Genomic DNA, 14,134 nt, shown 5'->3' with positions numbered 1-14,134 from the left:
GAAGACTGTATGGCAGAATGCCACAGGAACAAAAAAAAATGCAGTGCACAAAGTATAGTTAGACAGGACGTTCTACCCCAATAATTTTCCTCGTCAGCCAGCGCACACTCACTGTAACGCTCAGCAGTAATCCGAGTGTGCGCTGAGGGCATCTGCCCGCAATGAGACGGCCGTCCACAAGTAAGGTATCACACGAAGTAATGTAACCCTACCTGGGTTGGCCGTGCCAATCGGTGTTTATGGTTGCTCAGCAACCTAGCAGTGCATGGAGTTATCTGTGCCCGGCGGCGTCAGGACCGGGTGTTTGGGAGGGACCTGTTTTTATGTGAGAGCGCTGGTATTTTATTGTATGGGCAGAAGTTTTTTTTTTCGGATGGTCATTGCAGAAAGCATCTCATGAGTGATCGTTTTTTCGATGGCAAATTAAAACGTCGGTGCCAATCATGGAGCGGTCATCTTGGGCGGATCAACATTCCAAAAGAGTGAAACCTTTGTTTTCCATTGTGACGGATACAAATGAACTGTGAAGCATCACCCTCACCATATTACACGATCAAACCGGTCCTCGCTCCTACTTTAGCATCATTTATTGTCGACTTTAAAAATATCAGTGTGTTTATTACTGGAACGAAAGGAAAAAAAAGAAACAAGAGAGTTGGTTTCAAAGGTTGCCACCAAGCACGATGGAATGTTAACAAAGAGTAAGAGACTCAAAAGTCCCCTATCCTCCAAAACGCTTGTCTGCCCAACTCCTGATGCATCCAACAAGCAACGTTTCTTTCTTCTCGTTAACTCGAAAGGGAATGATTTGCTCGGTGAATGCACTCATCATATTATCCATCTTCTGCATCCATCTTGTCCACCCCCTGCATCCTCCCCTACCCCACATCCAGTATTCGTCCCTCAAACCTGCTGTTGGTGTCCCCCTCCCTCTCCCCTCCCCCTGCTGTTCCTTTTGTTCCGTTGAATCATTTTCTATCTCTTCCATGAGCCTTGACTTTGTGTACACGAAAACGGTTCAGTACGACCTGAAAAGGGCTCATTTGAAATTGTATCTAAATTGATGAGAAGGAGATTTATTTCGCCCCCCCTCCTCCTTCCCCCTCGGCCTCTCCTTCCCCCTCGGCCTCCCCTTCCCCCTCCGCCTACCATTCCCCCACTTCCACTCCCCTCCTCCTCCTCCTCATTCCTTCCCTCCCCTCCCACCCTTCCCCTTCCCACTCCCCCTCCCCTTCCCACTCTCCCCTTCCCCTTCATTCCCCCTCCCACTCCCCCTCCCCTTCCCATTCCCACTCCCCCACTCCCCCTTCCGCCTCCCCTCCCTTCCTCCCCTCCCCTTCCCACTCCCTCCCCTCCTCCTTCCTTCCCCCCTCCTTCCCCATTCCCCCCTCCCCTTCCCACTCCCCTCCACAACCCCTCCCCTCCCCTCCCCCTTCCCATTCCACTCCCCTCCCTCCCCTCCACCTCCCTCCCCTCCTCCTTCCCCCTCCTCCTACTTCCCCTCCCCTCCTCCCCCTCTTTCCATCTCCCCTCCTCCTTCACCCTCCCCTCCCCCCTCATCCCCTCCCCGTGCATTTCCCTCCTCCCCTCCTCATCCCCCTCCCATCATCCCCTCCATCCCTCCCCTCTCCCCTCCTCCCCTTCCCATTTATGTCCCTCCCCCTCCTCCTCCTACACTTCCCCTCCCCTCCTGTAGGTATCCTACTTCCTCTCCCCTCCTCCTTCACCCTCCCCTCCCCTCCTCCTCATCGCCTCCTTTCTCTCCCCTCCCCTCCTCCTCCCCTTCTCCTCCCTCCCCTCCCTCATCATACTCCCCCTCATCATCATTCATCGCTTCATCATCATCTCATCATCATCTCGTATCCCTCCTCATCCGTGCATCATCATCATCATCCATTACCCCTCGTCATCATCCCCATTCCCTCCCCCATCATCCTCCTTATCATCATCATCATACTTCATCATCATCATCACATTCGGCCATCATCATCACGTTGCATCATCATCATCATCATCATCATCGATCATCATCCATCATCCATCATCATCCATCATCATCATCATCATCATCATCATCGTACCAGTTGCATCATCATCATCATTCATCATCATCATCATCATCATCACGTGCCATCATCATCATCATCATCATCATTTATCATCATCATCATCATCATCATCATTAATCATCATCATCATCATCAAGTGCATCATCATCATCATTCGTGCCATCATCATCATCATCATTCCTGGCCATCATCATCATCACGTTCATCATCATCATCATTGCATCATCATCATCATCATCATCATCATTTGTTGCCATCATCATCATCATCATCATCATCATCACATTGCATCATCATCACATTCATTGCATCATCATCATCATTCATCATCATCATCATTTGCATCATCATCATCATCATCATCATCATCATCATCATCATGCCATCATCATCACGTTGCATCATCATCATGCATTATCATCATCATCATCATCATCATCATTGCATCATCATCATCATTTCATCATCATCATCGCATTTTCATCATCATCATCGTGCATCATCATCATCATCGGTATCATCATCATCATTTGCATCATCATCATCGTTCATCATCATCATCATTATCATCATCATCATCATCATCCATCATCATCATTCATCATCATCATCACATTACCATCATCATCACGTGCCATCATCATCATCATGTTCATCATCATCATCATCATTTGCATCATCGTCACATTCATCATCATCATCATTCATCATCATCATCGTGCATCATCATCATCATCATCATCACGTGCCATCATCATCATCATCATCATCATCGTAAGAACATCATCATCATCATCATCGTACATTATCATCATCATCATTTCATCATCATCATCCATCATCATCATCATCATCATCATCATCATTCATCATCATCATCACATCATCATCATCGCATCATCATCGTCATTGCATCATCATCACATTCATCATCATCATCACGTGCATCATCATCATCACATTCATCATCATCATCATCATCATCACATTTCATCATCATCATCATCATCATGTCATCATCATCATCATCATCATCATCATCGTACCATCATCATCATCATCATCATCATCATCGCGTTCATCATCATCATCAATAACATTAAAATCATTCATCATCATCATCATCATCATCATCATCATCATCATCATCATCATCATCATCATTGCATCATCATCATCATCCGTATCATCATTTCATCATCATCATCATCATCACGTGCCATCATCATCATCATCATCATCATCATTTCATCATCATCACATTCATCATCATCATCATTCATCATCATCATCGTACCGGCTGCATCATCATTTCATCATCATCATCATTCATTATCATCATCACATTTCATCATCATCACATTGTTCATCATCATCATCATTGCATCATCATCATCATTCATCATCATCATCATTTATCATCATCATCATTTACGTGCATCATCGTACCACATCATTCATCATCGCATCACATCATCGTCATCATCATCATCATCATCATCATCATCATTACGTACCATCATCATCATCATCATCATCATCATCTTTGTACATCATTTACATCATCATCATCATTCATCATCATCATCATCGTATCATCATCATCATCATCATCATCATCATTGCATCATCATCATCATCATCATCATCATCATCATCATTCATCATCATCATCACGTACATCATCATCATCATCGCATCATCATCATCATCATCATCGTACATCATCATCATCATTCATCATCATCATCACATTTCATTATCATCATCACATTCATTCCATCATCATCACATCATCATCATCATCCGTACCATCATCATCACATTCATCATCATCATCACATTCATGCATCATCATTCGTGCCATCATTTTACATCATTGCATCACATCATCGTACATCATCATCATCACATTCACATTCATCATCATCCGTTCGTACGCATCATCATCACATTCATTCATCATCATCGTACCATCATCATCATCGTAAACCATCATCATCACATTGCGCGTATCATCATCATCATTCATCATCATCATTGCATCATCATCAAAAATCATCATCATCATCATCATCATCATCATCATCATCATCATCATTCATTTCATCATCATCATTTGCCATTCATCATCATCACGTATTCCATCATCATCACATTACATTTAAATCATCATCACATTCATCATCATCCGTACATTCATCATCATCATCATTCCGGCCATCAAGCCATCATCATCATCATCGTATTTGCATCATCATCATCATCATCATCATTCATCATCATCGTCACATTCATCATCATCATCATTTGCATCATCATCATCATTGCATCATCATCATCATTGTATCATCATCATCATCATTGCATCATCATCATCATCATCATTGCATCATCATCATCATCATCATCATCATCACGTTGTAAATCATCACATCATCACGTACATCATCATCATCATCATTTACATCATCATCATCATCATTTGCACATCATCATCATCATCACGTACCATCATCATCGCATCATTACATCATCATCATCGTACCATCATTTCATCATCATCATCATCATCATCATCATCATCATCATCATCATCATCATTTCATCATCATCATCATCATCGGTATCATCATCACGTTCCATCATCATCATCATGGTATCATCATTTGCCATCATCATCATCATCATCATCATTTCATCATCATCATCATCATCATCATCATCATCTGTTCATCATCATCATCATCATCATCATCATCATCATTATCATCATCATCATTTAAAATCATCATCATCACGTTTGCCATCATCATCATCATCATCACGTGCCATCATCATCATCATCATCACATCATCATTCATCATCACATCATCTTTTTGTTCGTACATTTATCATCATCATCATCATCATCATTCATCATCATCATCATCATCATTTCATCATCATCATCATCGCATTTGCATCATCATCATCATCGTGCATCATCATCATCATTGTCATCATTTGTCATCATTTCATCATCATCATCATCATCATTTTACATCATCATCATCATCATGTGCATCATCATCATCATTCATCATCATCATCATCATCATCATCATCATCATCATCATCATCATCATCATCATCATCATCATCATCATCATCATCATCATCATCATCATCATCATCATCATCATCATCATCATCATCATCATCATCATCATCATCATTTATGCATCATCATCATCATTGCATTGCATCATCGTGCCATCATCATCATCATCATTCATCATCATCATCATTGTATCATCATCATCATCATCATCATCATCATCATCATCTGCCATCATCATCATCATCACGTGCATCATCATCATTCGTCATCATTCTATGTATCATCATCATTGCATAGTATCATCATCATTTCATCATCATCATCATCATTCCATCATCATCATCATCATTGCATCATCATCATCATCATCATCATTCATCATCATCATTTTTCATCATCATCATTCATCATCATCATCGTGACATCATCATCATCAATCATTTATCATCATCATCATTCATCATCACATTCATCATCATCATCATTCATCATCATCATCATTCATCATCATCATCGCCATTCATCATCATCATCGTTGCATCATCATCATCATTCATCATCATCATCATCATCATCATCATCATCATTTTTGTTCATCATCATCATCATGTACCCCATCATCTCCCCGTCCCTCCATCCCCTCCTCCCCTTGCCATCCTCACATCCTCACCCTTCCCTCCATCCCCATCCTCCTTTACATCATCACATCATCCTTGCCCCTCCATCATCACATCATCCATTTCCCATCATGCCTTGCCCGTGCATCATCATCATTCCCTCCATCATCATCATCAATCATCCTCCCCATTCCCCTCCCTCCTCATCATCATTGCCATCATCATCATCACATTCCTCATCATCATCATTACATCGTGCATCATCATCATCCCCTGTCGCATCATCATCATGCATCCCCCCTCGCCATCATCATCATCCCCTCATCCCCCATTCGCCCTCCATCTGGATCCTCACATGCATCATCATCATCCCCCTTGCCCTCCCCTCCTCCTCCCCCCCTTGCCTCCCTCCTCCCCCCTTCCCCTTGCCCTCCCTCCTCCTCCCCCTTGCCCTCCCCTCCTCCTCCCCTTGCCCTCCCCTCCTCCTCCCCCTTGCCCTCCCCTCCTCCTCCCCCTTGCCCTCCCCTCCTCCTCCCCCTTGCCCTCCCCTCCTCCTCCCCCTTGCCCTCCCCTCCTCCTCCCCCCCTTTGCCTCCCCTCCTCCTCCCCCTTGCCCTCCCCTCACTCCTCCCCTTATCCCCTCCCCTCCTCCTCCCCTTGCCCTCCCCTCCTCCTCCTCCTCCTCCCCTCCCCTCCTCCTCCCCTTGCCCTCCCCCTCCTCCTCTTATACCCCTTGCCCTCCCCTCCTCCTCCCCCTTGCCCTCCCCTCCTCCTCCCCCTTGCCCTCCCCTCCTCCTCCCCCTTGCCACTCCCTCCTCCTCCCCTCCTCCCCTCCTCCCCCTTGCCCTCCCCTCCTCCTCCCCCTTGCCCTCCCCTCCTCCTCCCCCTCTTTCAATGATCACATATATGGTCCTTGTCCTTAACCTCTTCCTTGAACCACAATCTTGAAAAAGTATGTCTTGTAATTTAGTATACAACGGTCATTTTAATCGTTTCTCTTCTCGATTAATTAATATCTTTTAAAATCCTCCAACATATTCACGTCACGTGATCACGTGATGAAACCCAGCAGGTGCAAGTCCTGTTTGATCATCATCTAAGTTTACCGGCAGGAATTTGTTATTTGTTCCAGGAAGCCGGTGATAACTCGTCTACTTTTTGCGACCGACGTTGTTGGATCTTTTATCATCCACCGACGATGCTAGCACATGGGACACCCGGCTTAACGTCCACCCACACTGCGAAGAGGTTTGCGATGTTCGCCTTGCCTGCGCATCCACTATCCGACAGTTTATAGCCGAGCCAAGCGTCGTCGCTCGCTCGGATGGACGTTAAACTGGTCGCCCAGACATCCGACATTAGTTTGTGGACGTTAAAGACCCCACGGTGTCCTTCGACGAAGAGCACGCGCCAGTTATCGCAGGCATTCTGAACAAATTCCAAAAAAAAACAAACAGTTTTAACCTAAAGGGGGCACTGCATCACCGGCACACCCACCCGGTAACCTGAGCGATGATGCAACCAGAGGGCTGGATTTGTAATTGTTGAATCCCGATGCAACAAGTACTTCGCCAACGACCATTCAGGTGTATCCAGGGTCAGGTATTCATACAAGGTACGGTAGGGTGAAAAATAAACGGTTGGGTACTTTATTTAAAAAACATTAAATAACTTCAGTGAAAGGTAAATAATGAAGGTGTAAAGTAAACAAATCGCTATAACCAACTTATCCACACCCAACGTGCTAGCAGTCTTCATTAGAATGACAGAGTCGGGGAAAGACAACACCTTGGTCAGAGAGATCCTTCATGTGACGTCATCGCGTCGTGGTACTGTCACCGTGCGAAGGCGTCAGGTGAAAGCGACACCTGTACAATTAGTCGTTGACGCGAGGACACCCACACGAGAGTAGAACGGAGATTGCAGGAGGACAGGTGTACCGGGCACTTGTCCTGGAAGGGATCATCCCACATGCGCTGCACGTTCGAGTAAGTCTGCAGGTGAGAATGGTTTGTGCCGTTTCATTTAAAGTATCGACTCCTATTGGAATCCGTGTCCTCGGCGCATTTTACCGACTCCTCTTTTAATCACCTCGCAAATCCTCACTCACACTCCACCGGTCCACCTACACCTACACGCAAACCTACACACACACACACACACACACACACACACACACACACACACACACACCAACACCTACACACACTCCACCGGGCCCCCCCCACACACACACACAACTACACCTACCTACACACACACCTACACACACACACTCCACCGGTCCACCTACACTCACACTCCACTAGTCCACCTACACACACACACCTACACCGACACACCTACAGTCCTACACACACACCTACACATAGACACATACACATACACCTACACACACATACCTTTCACACACACACACACACACACACACACACACACACACACACACACACACACACCTACACACACACTCCACCCGTCCACCTACACCTACACACATACCCACACACACACACCAACACCTGCACACACTCCACCGGTCCACCTACACACCTCCACACACACACACACACACACAGACACATACACCTACACACAGACACATACACCTACACACAGACACATACACCTACACACAGACACATACACCTACACAGACACACACCTACACACACCTGACACACACACATACACCTACACACACCTGACACACACACATACACCTACACACACCTGACACACACACACATACACCTACACACACCTGACACACACACATACACCTACACACACCTGACACACACACACATACACCTACACACACCTGACACACACACACATACACCTACACACACCTGACACATCAAACCCACCCGTCACAGTCCCCGCCCCTTTTACACGTAACTTTCCCCACATTTCCAAACCTGGCCCCTCCCGCCACTTTGACAACAACAACCCACCCTCTCTCTCCAGCACGCTGGCCACGCCCCCGCCATCGCCCCGCCCTGGCCCCGCCCCACCCCGCGACTCCGCTCCGGCTGCTGATGATGTCACTAGCGGCGCTGAAGCACCAGCACCGAGACATCTCCTGAGTGAAATCGAGTCGAGTCCAAAACTGGGCTTCTGCTGGATCGGCGTCCGCTGCCCTGAGCTGGACCAAGCAGACACGTTAATGCGGTATTTTGATTTAACGGGAGGGGGGAGCGTCGTGGCTGTGGGTGAAAATGTTGAAAGAAGATTTGGGTTTGTGGAGCCGGACAACGGCGATGGATTTGCAAATCAAGCGGATTATAAAGTCGGAGACGATGAGATTGGAATTTGTATAAAAGGAAGGAAGGAGGGAATGATGTTGATGAAACGGCGCGTAGATCGGAATCGAGATGTCCAATTGGTGGATGGAACCGAAAAGGAGACCCGCACGTCGAGCTCGACGTTGTTGGACGAGGACGAAGGGTTTTGTTGTTGTTTCCAAAGTCAAAGACCCCTCAGCCGGTGCCGGTGGGATGCTCGTGCTGCGTGCGATTCCATGTGCACAAGGACCGGTCGTGCTCGTCCGATGATCCGGTTTGCTCGGCCCGTTCGTCCCTGTTGATGCATCCACTGCACCCGTCACGCTAATTCACCCTCGCACTGCAATCGGCGCATATTCCCTTTTATATTCCCATCCTCGGGGGATGATGTTTATTGTGCATTATGCTCGCCAATTTCACGGGAAATCGGGGGTAATGGTCCCGTTAGGCCCATTGTGATTTCCGCCGAGGGTGTAAGTTGCGCCCGAGAGTGAGTGAGGGACGTGCGCGTCTTCCGCTCGTCGTTTCGTGTCCATCTCGTCTGTCTGGGCCGTGATCGACGCGCACAGCCTTCACCGGCTCCACCAACTATTCATTCGATCCGACCTGGGAACGATCGTGTTCGTCCGGACCAAAGCGACCCGCCAACACAACTCGAACACACGGACCATCCTGCTATTTTCTCATCCCTATTGCAAAACGCATTCACGTGGTGTTTATGCATGTACGTACACACACGTGGTGTTTATACATGTAAGTACACACACGTGGTGTTTATACATGTAAGTACACACACGTGGTGTTTATACATGTAAGTACACACACGTGGTGTTTATACATGTAAGTACACACACGTGGTGTTTATACATGTAAGTACACACACGTGGTGTTTATACATGTAAGTACACACACGTGGTGTTTATACATGTACGTACACACACGTGGTGTTTATACATGTACGTACACACGTGGTGTTTATACATGTACGTACACACGTGGTGTTTATACATGTAAGTACACACACGTGGTGTTTATACATGTAAGTACACACACGTGGTGTTTATACATGTACGTACACACACGTGGTGTTTATACATGTAAGTACACACGTGGTGTTTTATACATGCAAGTACACACACGTGGTGTTTTATACATGCAAGTACACACACGTGGTGTTTTATACATGCAAGTACACACACGTGGTGTTTTATACATGCAAGTACACACACGTGGTGTTTTATACATGCAAGTACACACACGTGGTGTTTTATACATGCAAGTACACACACGTGGTGTTTTATACATGCAAGTACACACACGTGGTGTTTTATACATGCAAGTACACACACGTGGTGTTTTATACATGCAAGTACACACACGTGGTGTTTTATACATGCAAGTACACACACGTGGTGTTTTATACATGCAAGTACACACACGTGGTGTTTGTACATGCAAGTACACACACGTGGTGTTTGTACATGCCAGTACACACACGTGGTGTTTATACATGCAAGTACACACACGTGGTGTTTGTACATGCCAGTACACACACGTGGTGTTTATACATGCAAGTACACACACGTGGTGTTTATACATGCAAGTACACACACGTGGTGTTTATACATGCAAGTACACACACGTGGTGTTTATACATGCAAGTACACACACGTGGTGTTTATACATGCAAGTACACACACGTGGTGTTTATACATGCAAGTACACACACGTGGTGTTTATACATGCAAGTACACACACGTGGTGTTTATACATGCAAGTACACACACGTGGTGTTTATACATGTACGTACACACACGTGGTGTTTATACATGTAAGTACACACGTGGTGTTTATACATGCAAGTACACACGTGGTGTTTGTACATGCAAGTACACACACGTGGTGTTTGTACATGCAAGTACACACACGTGGTGTTTGTACATGCAAGTACACACACGTGGTGTTTGTACATGCAAGTACACACACGTGGTGTTTGTACATGCAAGTACACACACGTGGTGTTTGTACATGCAAGTACACACACGTGGTGTTTGTACATGCAAGTACACACACGTGGTGTTTGTACATGCAAGTACACACGTGGTGTTTGTACATGCAAGTACACACACGTGGTGTTTGTACATGCAAGTACACACACGTGGTGTTTGTACATGCAAGTACACACACGTGGTGTTTGTACATGCAAGTACACACACGTGGTGTTTGTACATGCAAGTACACACACGTGGTGTTTATACATGCAAGTACACACACGTGGTGTTTATACATGCAAGTACACACACGTGGTGTTTATACATGTACGTACACACACGTGGTGTTTATACATGTAAGTACACACACGTGGTGTTTATACATGTAAGTACACACACGTGGTGTTTATATATGCGAGTGCACACACGTGGCGTTTATACCTGCGAGTGCACACACGTGGCGTTTATACCTGTGAGTGCACACACGTGGCGTTTATACAAGCGAGTGCACACACGTGGCGTTTATACATGCGAGTGCACACACGTGGCGTTTATACATGCGAGTGCACACACGTGGCGTTTATACATGCGAGTGCACACACGTGGCGTTTATACATGCGAGTGCACACACGTGGCGTTTATACATGCGAGTGCACACACGTGGCGTTTATACATGCGAGTGCACACACGTGGCGTTTATACATGCGAGTGCACACACGTGGCGTTTATACATGCGAGTGCACACACGTGGCGTTTATACATGCGAGTGCACACACGTGGCGTTTATACATGCGAGTGCACACACGTGGCGTTTATACATGCGAGTGCACACACGTGGCGTTTATACAAGCGAGTGCACACACGTGGCGTTTATACAAGCGAGTGCACACACGTGGCGTTTATACATGCGAGTGCACACACGTGGCGTTTATACATGCGAGTGCACACACGTGGCGTTTATACATGCGAGTGCACACACGTGGCGTTTATACATGCGAGTGCACACACGTGGCGTTTATACATGCGAGTGCACACACGTGGCGTTTATACATGCGAGTGCACACACGTGGCGTTTATACATGCGAGTGCACACACGTGGCGTTTATACATGCGAGTGCACACACGTGGCGTTTATACATGCGAGTGCACACACGTGGCGTTTATACATGCGAGTGCACACACGTGGCGTTTATACATGCGAGTGCACACACGTGGCGTTTATACATGCGCGTGCACACACGTGGCGTTTATACATGCGAGTGCACACACGTGGCGTTTATACATGCGAGTGCACACACGTGGCGTTTATACATGCGAGTGCACACACGTGGCGTTTATACATGCGAGTGCACACACGTGGCGTTAATACATGCGAGTGCACACACGTGGCGTTTATACATGCGAGTGCACACACGTGGCGTTTATACATGCGAGTGCACACACGTGGCGTTTATACATGCGAGTGCACACACGTGGCGTTTATACATGCGAGTGCACACACGTGGCGTTTATACATGCGAGTGCACACACGTGGCGTTTATACATGCGAGTGCACACACGTGGCGTTTATACATGCGAGTGCACACACGTGGCGTTTATACATGCGAGTGCACACACGTGGCGTTTATACATGCGAGTGCACACACGTGGCGTTTATACATGCGAGTGCACACACGTGGCGTTTATACATGCGAGTGCACACACGTGGCGTTTATACATGCGAGTGCACACACGTGGCGTTTATACAAGCGAGTGCACACACATGGTAGTTATTTATATGCCTGGTGTTTGTTTAATGGTTCAGATGGTGGGCTTGCGACCCAAGGATCCTGAGTTCAAATCTCACTCAATCTCACAAACAGGTGTTGTCAACAACTCAGCTGTCAACCAAGTGGAGTTGACTCTGCCTGTCATCCTGAGGTCGGCAAAATGAGTGCCAGCTTGCCGCTGTACTGTCGGAGAGGTGACCCAATAGCCAGGGAGTCTGCTTCGGCAGCACCAACACTCTGCTCAGAGTATGGTCCCAAAGGATGTGTGTGTATATATATATATATATATATATATATATATATATATATATATATATATATATATATATATATATATATATATATATATATATATATATATATATATATATATATATATATATATATATATATATATATATATATATATTGTTGCGGTATTCGCGCCCGCCGGCGTGCTGACGGCCACGTAACTCGAATCGCGGCACGTCGCCCACCGGACGGACAATCCAGTCGTGACCCTCTCGGACTAACGCCGGGAACCAGTCACGGGTGGACCTTTCGGTCTCACCGCGATCGAGCCAATCAGCCCCCGCGTGGGATAGGGTTGCTCGCCAAATTCGACCTACCTAAGTACCCACGCGGAGGGTAGACCGGGCGATCGCACCTCGCCGCAGGTCGACTTCGGACACGGGCCACTTAAGCGACCCGTTCCGTACTATCAGAATAACCGAGCGGTGTTATCGTCGACTTCGACGGTTCGATTAATTATCGGGCGTATTCAGCCCACTACCAACCCTTTACGTGAAGCAAGATGAGGATTCAATGGGAGAAATGACGAAGCGAAGCGGGAAACAGTTCAACACAAAGCACATTTATTCGCGGCACACGGGAGCACACATATACAATTCCACCAAATGCACACAGAAAAGACACAATGTAATTTACACAAAAAGCAAATGTAAAAGCGAAGACACAATGCAGAGCTAATACCGACTACCGAGCACACGGCAACACTTATACAATTTTACTTCACAGACGGCGCCGACAACACATACCCAAAACCAAGGAAAGAATACCCTCAAGGATGAGGCGGGCCTGAGGCCGAGACCGGGTCGCGCCTACCCGTCTGGTGATGAGACGCGGAGCGGCGATGGCGCCTCAACTCCGCGGGCCTCGCGGACGGTGTCTGGTAGGGGGTGGGAAAGGGGCCCCCTTGGTCGCACTATCTCAGCGCGGGGGGAAACAGGAGGGGGTTGCTGATGCTCGGGGTATAGAGGATTTTTATTATCCCGCGACGAGCGTGTCCACCTCGG

At 46.6% G+C, this 14,134-nt stretch overlaps 1 protein-coding gene across 12 annotated transcripts in view; it reads left to right on the top strand.

The window, feature by feature from the left end:
• The window catches only part of LOC147017666 (teneurin-3-like), a 420,926-nt gene that overhangs the window by 80,956 nt on the left and 325,836 nt on the right, over nt 1-14,134 (top strand). The window contains exon 1 of one of the 12 annotated variants that reach the window (XM_085847410.1): nt 8,809-8,966. The exons of 10 other annotated variants lie outside the window; for them this stretch is intronic. The gene's annotated coding sequence lies outside the window, so the exon portion shown is untranslated. Of the gene's footprint in view, nt 1-8,808; nt 8,967-14,134 lie in introns of those variants that run through there. One more of the 12 variants, XM_085847411.1, reaches the window with a different exon arrangement.

Source organism: Eptatretus burgeri, chromosome 11 (genome assembly GCF_056783735.1).
Source record: "Eptatretus burgeri isolate ZD-2024b chromosome 11, Ebu_testis_v1, whole genome shotgun sequence".
NCBI classification, from domain to species: domain Eukaryota; kingdom Metazoa; phylum Chordata; class Myxini; order Myxiniformes; family Myxinidae; genus Eptatretus; species Eptatretus burgeri.
The sequence above is the reverse complement of the archived record's forward strand: the minus strand, read 5'-3'. Positions and strand labels throughout refer to the sequence as shown.